The sequence below is a fragment of the Oreochromis aureus genome, linkage group 9 (assembly GCF_013358895.1).
Source record: "Oreochromis aureus strain Israel breed Guangdong linkage group 9, ZZ_aureus, whole genome shotgun sequence".
NCBI lineage: Eukaryota > Metazoa > Chordata > Actinopteri > Cichliformes > Cichlidae > Oreochromis > Oreochromis aureus.
This window is the reverse complement of record NC_052950.1, coordinates 31735058-31746147: the sequence shown is the minus strand read 5'-3', so window position 1 is coordinate 31746147 and position 11090 is coordinate 31735058. Positions and strand designations below refer to the sequence as shown.

The following is an 11090-nucleotide window of genomic DNA, read 5'->3' as shown; positions in this document are numbered from 1 at the left end:
CCCGGAGTGTCAGCCAGAACACTACTCTAGGCCCGGATGGATATTCAGGAAGGAGACAATGAGGACACCGAGGATGGTTTAGATGCTTGTATTGCCTTCACACGGTCAGAGGTAACAGGCTTGTCAGAGGAGCAGGTGTTACATGCAAGTTTAGGTGCACAGGTAGGAGTGTGGGGGGTGCATCGGTGTGGATATGAGCGTGTGTGTGTGTGTGTAGTCTCTGAAAGGAACAGAAAGAAAATACTACATTACTAAAGTGTTCACAGACAGAAACATAGTCATTTCCCCGCTAACCTCAGTTACAGTCACAAATGCATCTTATCCCCACATCCTCACACATCACAGACTTACGTTGCTCAGTAACGCACACTTCTCACGAAATGACCACTTCTCCGCCGGTAATCGGGAGCGGAAACGCTCATATATCTCACCCACGTATCTCCCTGCCCAAATCCTCTCTCATACAAAGCAGTGGGATGACCTCTACTGGCCACTCTAAGAAACTACAGGTGAACAACTGAACAGAATAAAACCGTAACTTCGGGGCCTTTTGTACAAAATCAGTTCATGAAATTTACTCCTGCTAAGATATGCCGAGATCAATCGTTGAACCTATTATTGCAAAGTGAAGTATTTAGGGGGCGCAGAAATTACATTGAGGTTACAGTGTGTAACAGTACTGACTTAGTAGCACAGAATCTATGAACTGGAGCTTTGTGGTGCTCCTGTAGGTGTTATTTTCTGAGGTTATACTGAGTGTAGCATGATGTGGACTGTTCTGTTTTTTTCTCTGTATTCCTGCTCTTCAGCTTCAGCATGCACTTATTTGCTTTGTTGGCACAGGAAATGACAGAACTCATAAGTAGAAATGTTCCATAAACATTTCACATGTAAGCAACAAGTATAGATCTTCTGATTTTGCTGATGATGCCGTGTATTATATTTGACTCATCTCAGGATTCACTCTGTAAGAACTACATTTTTAAGTCTAATTCAAACGGTCAGCAATAATGTGAAAATGTGTGGCTACTAATTTGGCCTGAATGCAGAGTTAACTCGCCTATTCTGAGCGCCCCCAAAACCCTGTCAGTCCTGTCAAATGTTAAAAAATAACTTAAGAAGTTAATAAAAATCAATTATAGTTTGTTATCTCAACCAAAAAAAGAAGCTTTCTGAAGCTATTCTTTAGTAAGACACCGAATGCTGATGTCAGCTGTAACATCTGGATGATGGGAATATGGGTGCATCACATATCTTTACTTCCTTCTTCTTGCATTTTTTTCTTAAAAACACCAGATGCTTATGGGAGAACAGAAAGTTTGCAAAATAATCCTTTTAAGAAGAAAATGTCCTAACTGGCCTGTAATGTTTACACTGTAAACCAGCGGAGTGCAAATGTTGTTAAATAGTAACTATCCTCTTAACACGAATCATGTCCGAAGCCTAAAATACTTAGTCAGTCATTTGTTTAATAGTAATTTAACATTTAATAATTCACATATAAAACTATGAATTGTAATTTTAAATGGTTTAAAAGCATGTAGAATATCATAAATTCCTTTAGAGATTAGACAGATTAGATTAGATTACCCTGGCCTTGGACACCACGTGAGATGTTGGTTTTTATTTTTATTTCAGTTGTTTTTAGGTGATTCGATGCTGTTTTATTCTTGTTTTTGTTTTAATGTAGGGCTGTTTTAATTTTATGTATTATGTGTTTTATTTATTTATATTTGCTGTTTTCTGTTATTCTATTGTTTTAACTTATTTTCTGTACAGCACTTTGTTCCTGTGCTGGGTACTTTAAAGTGCTTTATAAATAAAGTTGGATTGGATTGGAAGTATATTTCTCCTTTTGTTATGAACAAGCAAGGACAAAAAGGGAAAAAAAGAAAAAAGAAATGGGGCCGGGTTTGGTAGTTGAATCATCCGTCCCCACCAAAGCCAAAACCAAATCTACACCCTTGATGCAGGCTCCTGTTTCACTGCAAGACTGTCAGTTTTACTTTGCTTGCTCATTTCTACTGATTTAGAAATGTTACATTTTTGTGTTGCTTTTATTGGTTTAAATACAACAGTAGTTGTAATTTGGTGTAGTGAGAGTTAAATCATTTGAATGAATGTTATTTTATTACTAAAAAAAGAGTCAACACAAGTTGAGGGCTGTTGTATCCTGGTAAAAATCAAAGGAAAAAAAGTGAAATCCTGTTCTTGTATTAGAATATGTTTGTTTTTTGTGAGTCTGGTGGGCATTCACACTACAGGAACATAATTGCCCAATAATAATACACTAATAAATAAATTGACATATAAGGAAGAAAAAAGAGACGAAAGCCAGAACTCAAGTCAACCGCAAGATTTAATGCAGGGTTACTCCAACAGCTATGAGTAAAAAGCAATCTGCAAATGTAAAGGAAAGTTTTAAGTTAGACTAAGAAATACTTTGGTATGAACAAGCCTTTAAAAGTGATTGAAATACTGGAAAAACTGATGTAGCAGACAGGCCTCACTCCTTTGTCATACGGACAATGACTGAAGAGGAAAGACAGAAACTGAGGAGCTTTTATTTCAGTGTGTTTCTTTTAGTATAACTTAAAATCCTTGATCATTGGGCATTTGGATCAGCTCAAAGCATTTTCTGTTAAAACTGGTAATAAAAAAAGATAGTTATACATATTGTACGTTTTTGTTTGTAGGACAAAATGTAGTGACCTTCACACAGGGTGGTCTTGCAGCCTGCTCACGATGCGTTTCTCCTCCACTTCACTATCAGGACCGTTTACCTAACACAGCATTGTCGTCATTTGGAGAACAATTATTAGCTTGGAAGATGGAGAAGTTTAAGATTTATCCCTGGATGGAAATCTGATTGATTCTTAATCTGGTTGAAAATGAAAGCTGTGTTTGAAATGTTGGCTGTTCCCTGACATTAACGGCCTTTTTTGTTCCTAACTCTGTAACCAATTTACACAAATACAATTAGAAAATTAATTAGAATTATTAAAATGCATTAAAAATAGCACCTCACACCAAACTGTCATGGTCCTCTACTCCTGAACTGCCTGCTCCAAGCTCTGTTTTTCTCCCTGTCTCTCTCTCTTCTGTACATGTGTGTCTGTCTATGTGTGAGACCCACTACAGGTTCCCACCTCTGGCTGAAAACACCTGCAGTAATAAACCACCTTTCCTGGATCACCTTGTTAGTAAGATGATCCGGGACAGGTGGTTGATTACCTTATAGAAGCCACTACATAAGGTGGAGGCTGAGACTCATTATCTGCTGGATTGTTAACTGCTAACAATGCAGTCAGCAGACCGCCTGCACCTGCAGCTGCAGCTGCTTGTGCACAGACCTTCCCTGGTTTTCTCTTCCCTCGAGTACTTGGAGAGACTGCCTGAGCTGATGCCCCTGGTTCTGTTTCCTCAGCGTTACCTATATATCACCGTGGTGTTTTTTTCACTGCCATTGAGTCCACGCCGCCTGGTGTTCGTGACACAAACTGCTTTCACTAACAGATATGAAGATAAATTATGTTTTTGAACATTGTAAAAATCTTCAATCTCTGCTATATTTAGATATAAAAGGATGTCTTTTAAAATGTCATGACTGACCATAAAAACTAAAAAAAAAACAGCATCCAAGGACATTTGGTACTTGGTGCGTAAGAGTGTAAATGCTGGAAAAGTGTTTAAAATTATAGACTGAACAGATACCAGAATATGCTGGATGTAAGGGTTTGAGAAACTAGCAAAGTCCTGACAGAGTGGTCATGTAAACCAAAAAGTCATCAGTGCACCCATGTTACATCATCATCATCATCATCATTGTTTATTTATATAGCACTTTAAAAACACACAAGGCTGATCAAAGTGCTGAACAATAGAAACATAATAGATAACAGCTTGGAGCCATTGTAAGGAATAGTATTTGCTGTACAAGTTGATTCATGTTGGTAAATTATTGTTAAGGGAACATCCACAGGCAGAGCTGGTGATGTCTTTTTATAGGTCTTCGTGTGAGCGTGGGGTGGCACGTCACACATCTGCCTCTTATCAGAGAGATTTAAGCTTTTCAAACCACCAAAATCTAACTGAGAGCTTTCAGAAAAACAGCTTCACAGACACTCAAATATGGTGTACGGACTGATACCAACAGTTTGTGTATTGTCACCAATGGTCAGTCTAAATCACACATTCATTTTTGTTTTTCCATTTTGACTTTCTGTGACTCTTGAACTTAAACAAAACTACACAGAACCACATAATAATTGTTGTACATCAGGCTGCAAGTGAAAATGAAAGTGACGATCCTGATGCACATTTATGCACAGTTGCATGACTTGTTGCCTTTTGGTTGCTTTTTTAAAAATTTATAGACGCTCACAACTTAAACTTTTGCTTGTAATTTAAACCATTAAATTAAATTGTTTGAGGTTTCTTGCTTACATCAAGCCGTTTTACCGCTGGAAACTCAAAAGAAGACTGTCTCACTGTTTATTTCATTTATGTGTACTTTTGGCAGATGATCAGATAAGTTTCACTTTCTGCTCTCAAGATGTGTGTGACATTTTATGTGAGTATGGTGGTCATTAAAACAACAGCGAGGAAATATTTGGTCAGTAATGCAAAACTTTATTTTTATATTGATGTAGCAGACAGGCAGAAATACTGCAAGCTTTGTGCTTCACTTGGGCACCTTCGTCATTCTGGCAGTGACTGGAGAAGAAAGAAAAGCAGGAGACTCAGGATTTTTTTGTCTCATTCTTTGCATTTATTTCTCTGTGTGTTTCTTTTAGCATAACTTACGATCCTTGACCCACTGAGCATTTGGATCAGCACAAAGTTGTCCAGTTTTTGTGTTGAAACTGTAAATGAAAAAGAGAACATTTTGGAGATTGTATGTGTGTGTTTGCTTGTATGTAGGACAACATGTGCTGACTTACATTATAGCCTTCACACAGGGATGTCTTGCAGCCTGCTCACGATAAGTTTCCCCCACCACGTCAGCACTCACATTGCCTTTGGTTTAATTCACGGTGGTTTAATTCCAGGAAGACGAGCACTTGAGACATAGAAGGTTAAAGACTGATTTGTCTTATCTGAGAAAAGTTTAATCAGAAGGAAAATCAAAGTTAATCTAGTTTTAAAATATGAAACTCCTTAAAATGGCTTTTGAAATGTGACCTGGAATCATGTGGCATTGAACAGGTTTTTATTTGTGTAATTCAATCAAGTAAGTCAAACAAATCAACATTTTTACCACTTGGGGCCCTCTGAGTACTTTGTTGGGCAGTTAGGTGATGCAATGTGTTAATTAACTTTAAATTTTACAGTCACAAGCTTACAGTCCCTGATAGGACACGTGACCTTCCCAAAGAAGGAGCTAGAGGATGCGACCAATAGGGTGAGGGCTTCCATCGGTGAAAGCAGACCACAGGTAATCTGCTCCCGGCCATGCATGTCAGAATCATCTGCAGGCAGGGGACCACCTGTGCAAAGCTGCAGGGGAGGCAGTTGCGCCTGAGCTGAGGGCGCTGAGTCTACATGATATCATCAAATCTGGTGGCCACTTCCACTGCTTGTCCAGGGAGGGCAATATAATAATAATGGATTGCATTATAAAGCACTTTTCAAGGTACCCAAAGCGCTTTACAATTCCACTATTCATTCACTCTCACATTCATACACTGGTGGAGGGAATCTACATTAGTTGCCACAGCTGTCCTGAGGACTGACAGAAGCGAGGCTGCCATATCGCGCCATCGGCCCCTCTGGCCAACACCTACTGGTGTCGGCCAATCCCTGGGCTCTCTGTCCCGGGGATTCTACCGGCAACCTTACAGATGCGCTTCCCAACCCCCTGAGCCACGGTCGCCCCAGATCCCTGGATGCCCTGCCCATCACCTCAAGAAATCCAAGCTGTCCCAGCTCTGTCGCTGAGGAGCTAGCTGGACTGTCGGCAAGACAGGTTAAAACCTTCAGAGTAAAGGACGGAACCAGCGTCAAAGTCCTCCTCTTGACAGCTGTCCTCCAGTAACCCCTGCACCGGGGTGCAGCCGAGGAAGGAGCTGCTGAATGAATCTTGAATTGCGTGATTGTTTTTATTTGCAAACAAAGCATGTGGATTTCTTTTCCAGATGATGATAATAGGAACAAACATTAAGCTCCATTTGTTAGTAATGATTAGTATATCAATTATTTAATGACAAATTACAAAATTCAGATGTGCTGAGAACCTAATGGTGAAGAAAAATCACGTAGCTGCAAGATATTATCTTATACTCTCTTTGCATCTCTCTCATTTCCTGCTTTCATGCCTTATGCAATGAGTCACAATGTATGCACCTCTCTAAATAACAACTTTGGTAGAAAAGTAAAAAGAGATTTAATTACAGAGTGAATTTGTTTGAAAGAACCCACTGCACCCACTCTGCCACACTAATAAGCTGGCAGTTGTGATAGTTCAAGTGCCTTACTGTCACGGCTGCCAGGAGAAGCCGTGTGGTGTGGTGGCGACAACGAACACAGGCAGGCACAGACAGTGACTGTATCCCAATTCAGGGTCTGCAGCCTTAAAGGCTGCATTTTAAGGCCGATTACGTCACAGCGGCGCGCCGAAGGCTGTCCCAATTCAAAGGCTGCTCAAAATGCGTCCCTTGAGGATCGTTGAGGCTGCGTACTTTAAGGCTGCAGACCCTGAATTGGGATACAGCCTATAAATACACACAAGGTAACAAGGGAATGACACACTGGAGGGGAACACAGCTGAACCTAATTAGACACGATGAGACGCAGACCTTCAAAGTAAGACAGGAAATACATGGACTGTTTTACAACACAAATCAAGGACACGGATAGAGCACAGGGGGAAGGACACAGGTCGGAATAACAGAACACTAAACACAGTAACTAAAATCCTAAGAACAATCCAAAACATATGTTGATACAAATACTGGACACAAAACGCTGGGTCAAATGACCCAGAACCACGACATTTACAACATATGCCTGGCATGCAACGCAGCATGAGACATAACCCCATAAGGGACAAAAGACAAAAGTTTGCATGTAGATAAATATAACAGGTACAAATTTTTTTAATGGTAAGCAGTATAGTGTGAATGGATATGGTGTGGCTGTCAATCAGCAATCGAACACAAAACATCAGGTGAATGTTGTACTTGAAAAATAAAAATCACCTAGACTTCTAAATGTAGACGTAAAGGACGCCTTTTAAAATGCCATGACTGACTAACGAGACTTAGCCCAGAAAACAGCTTCCAGGGATGCTTTGTGGGTAGAAGTCGAGTAAATGCTGGAAAAAACATGTGCAATTATAGACTGAGCAGATACCAGAATATGACTGATGTAAAGGTTTGTGGTCTTTACAGAAGCCATTGTTGGAGATAGTCATTGCTGCGATCAAATAATCTATTTTATCTCTTTTTTTCCTTATTTTTCTTTATAAAAGTAAAAGCACAGTTACCTTCAGAGGAGTGGCAGCACACACACATTGAGACCAGGAGGAGAGTGACGGAGAGGATCTTCACAGACATTTCCACCGGTGGTCTGGCTCACTGACCGGAGTCAAAATCTACGAGTTGATTCGTGTTTGGTTATTTATTGGTAAGTGCAGAAAGACATGCAGGCACAACTGATGAGGTGTTTTTATAGGTCTGGGGTGTTGCATTGTGGGAGATTAAGATGTGAGTGTATGAGTTATTTTGTGTGTCTCGTGGGCATGCTCAAACCAGAGCAGGAAAATATTTGTTCAATACTAATTAAGTTTATTTGCAAAGCATGTGCAGTTCTGCAACAACTTCAACTTAAGAAATAATTTAAGAAATCCACTGAGCTTTGATCCATTTCCAGCATTAGGAGCAATTTAAAAAGACCAATGCAAGAGTTAGTGTGGTGGACAGCTTTGTCGAGTGGTGTGAGCTAAACCACCTACAACTTAACATCATAAAGACAAAGGAACTGATTATGGACTTTAGGAAGCAGGCTCCACCATCAGAGGGGCTGATGTGGAGATCGTTGAGGACTACCGGTACCTGGGGGTACACTTGGACTGTAAACTGGACTGGACCAAGAACACCAATGCTATCTTCAAAAAAGGGCAGAGTCGGCTTTTCCTACTGAGGCGGCTCAGGTCCTTCAATGTTGGTAGGAAAATGCTGACCATGTTCTATCACTCGGTGTTGGAGAGCGTCGTGTTCTTTGCAGCTGTGTGCTGGGGAAGTGGGGTGAAGACAGCTGATGCCAACAGGCTGAAGAAACTGATTAGAAAGGCTGGTTCTGTCCTGGGTGTCAGACTCGAGAACCTGGAGGAGGTGTCTGAGAGGAGAATGCTAAAAAAGCTTCTTTCTATCATGGACAACCCCTCCCACCCCATGCACGCCCCCATGATGGACCATCGGAGCAAACGCAGCAAAAGACTTATTGCCCCGAAATGCAGAACTGACCGCCACAGGAAATCCTTTGTGCCGGTGGCAATAAGACTGTTTAACTCTTCCTCACTCTGTAGGTGATTCTCCTGAGACGATTACCAATGTTATTCTGTTCCCTCCAGACCGTGCAATATTACCCAAGAGCAGTTATTGAATATTTGTTTTCATCCCCCCATCATATGCTGCTACTCCCTTTATTCTATTTCACAATACTTTGTCACTTTCTTGAACCGCCTGCACTGATAGTTAAGTTATTTATTCACCGGGATATAGTTATGTATATTACTTTGTTAGAGTTATCCGATACTATGGATATTACTGTACACTATTCTTATTGTATATATTGTATATCTTATATCTATTTCATCTGTTCCTCTGTCTCTCCTGCTGCTTTGAGCATGTACATGACAAAAGAATTTCCCTCGGGATAAATAAAGTTGTTCTTATTCTTATTCTTAAAGAATATAAGAAAACTCATAAGAAAGCCTTTTGAAATGATGAACAACATGATGAAAAACTATAAGGAGATCCTGGTTTAGCAGAAAGGCAGTGATGCTTCTCCACAGAATCTAATCTCTGTGTTTCACACCTTCGTCTTGCTGACAATAACTGGAGAGGAGAAAGAGTCAAAGAGGAGTTTCAGTTTGTCTGCAAATACTTTGTGTGTGTGTGTGTGTGTGTGTGTGTGTGTGTGTGTGTGTGTGTGTTTTAGGTTAGGTCTGCACTTCCAGGCTCCACTGGTTCAGAGACTTATCCCCATGAACGAATTAAGACAGAGCTCGATCGGTTTTAACTTACAAGGGGAGCCGGTCGTATCAGCCTCAGCATCTCAGTGATCATATCGAGGTTGGTGACCTCAACGCAGCACGGACGTTTCTTTCTAGGACCAGCTGGACCTGAGAGGTAAAGGGTTTAAAACTGAGTTACTTTTCCTGAGAAAAGTCTGATTACAAGGAAAATCACAGTTAAATCTACTTTAAAGTGGAATTAGATTCTAGACTTGATTATCATTCTCACTAAACCCCCTACCAGTTTAAAAGAGGAAACATACATGAAACTCCTTAAATCACTAAAAGAAAAAATCGCTTTTGAAATGTTACATGAAATTATTTGACAGTGATCAGGCTTGTTTTGTGCCTCACTCTGTGTTTTCCCTTATGATACAGTATGTTGTTCATTGTTTTCTTTAACAGTGCTGTCTTGTCTAAAATGAAAAGGATCCACTTTTTCCAATATCTTTAAACCCTGAATGGCAGGATGCAGCACACAGTTATCAGTTACAGTCAGATTTCTATCAAACATTTCTCCCAATTTTTTCACCACAGAATCTGGAATATGTCAGAAGGAACTTGACGTGTGCAGTAGGCAATGTGTCAAGGCTGAAGTAAAGAGCAAATAAAAGACATTTATGAGCATTAATAGAAACGTCCTCACAACAGACAGATTCAATATTCACACTCAGTGGACAAATTAGCTCCAAGGTGTACCCACCACTATATCCAGGTTCAGATTCTTAATCTTCTAGAATATTCTTGAAGATTAGAAAAGTCCACTAAACTCATCCGAGTGGTCTATAAATTAAAATTGTATTCTCATCCAGTCTAATTCATGCTCCTCAAAGTCTATCGATTTATTGGATTGTGAACATTAGAGTTCAGAGGGTTTTAGGGCTGCTGGGCATTCGTAGAGAACAAAATATTTGTTCTCTACGAATGAAATTTATTTTTTAATATTTGTCACATAGAGCATTGCACAATGCTTTACATGATACACAAGTCCCCCCAAAATAGGTCCACTTGCAGGGTTGTTGTTGGTTGTTGCTGTGTGTCTGTTCTGCTCCTGCTGTCCTCTATATATCACAATGAGTACCAGCTCATAAAATATATGGCTCTTGAAGTACCGCCCTTATTGCCGACATTAGAGTACAGTAGTTTAGGCCTATTTAACACCATATACAGTTTACTGTCATTTCATATATGAATGTTATTCATTTTAACAGTCAGAATGTGACAGGAGTTTAATAATAACAACTGTACTGCATTAAAACTCCACAGCAGGTGGGATATCCAGTCTTTAAGTGATGACCTGATGAAATTTGCTTCTGGGTCCAAACTACATTTATAAAGACTGTTGTGTTTTTAACATTTTTTAATGCTTTGAATTTTGTTCTATTTTACAGTGGTTTGCAAAAGTATTCGGCCCCCCTTGAACTTTCCCACATTTTGTCACATTACAGCCACAAACATGAATCAATTTTATTGGAATTCCACGTGAAAGACCAACACAAAGTGGTGTACACGTGAGAAGTGGAACGAAAATCATACATGATTCCAAACATTTTTTACAAATAAATATCTGAAAAGTTTGGCAAACAAGGAAAACTGAGAACATTTTTTATTTTCATTACTTCACTTTTGTTTCATAGCAGCCACAGGATGGCACCAGAGTCCAGTTAAAAAAACATGTGTTCATTGTAATAAGACAACGTGACCACTGACTGAGCCCACTGACACAGACTGCCTAAACAAATAGTCCGTGTTTATTTACAAGAAACCTTTTAACATAACCTCAAAAAAGCGCGAGCTGGCAGTGGACTCCATAATTGGTCATAATGGCTCATTACCTGTGTGGACTCAGACT

The 11090-nt window shown here is 39.8% G+C and overlaps 1 long non-coding RNA gene across 1 annotated transcript; it reads right to left on the bottom strand.

Annotated features, from left to right (window-relative positions):
• Positions 1-4806: 4806 nt before the first annotated feature.
• Positions 4807-9337, bottom strand: LOC120441951. Its single transcript, XR_005614411.1, has 4 exons — positions 9249-9337; positions 7487-7594; positions 4944-5062; positions 4807-4865 (listed from the first exon to the last, which is right to left on the bottom strand). It is a non-coding gene; the product is annotated as an uncharacterized LOC120441951 (long non-coding RNA).
• Between the last annotated feature and the right edge of the window lie 1753 nt (positions 9338-11090).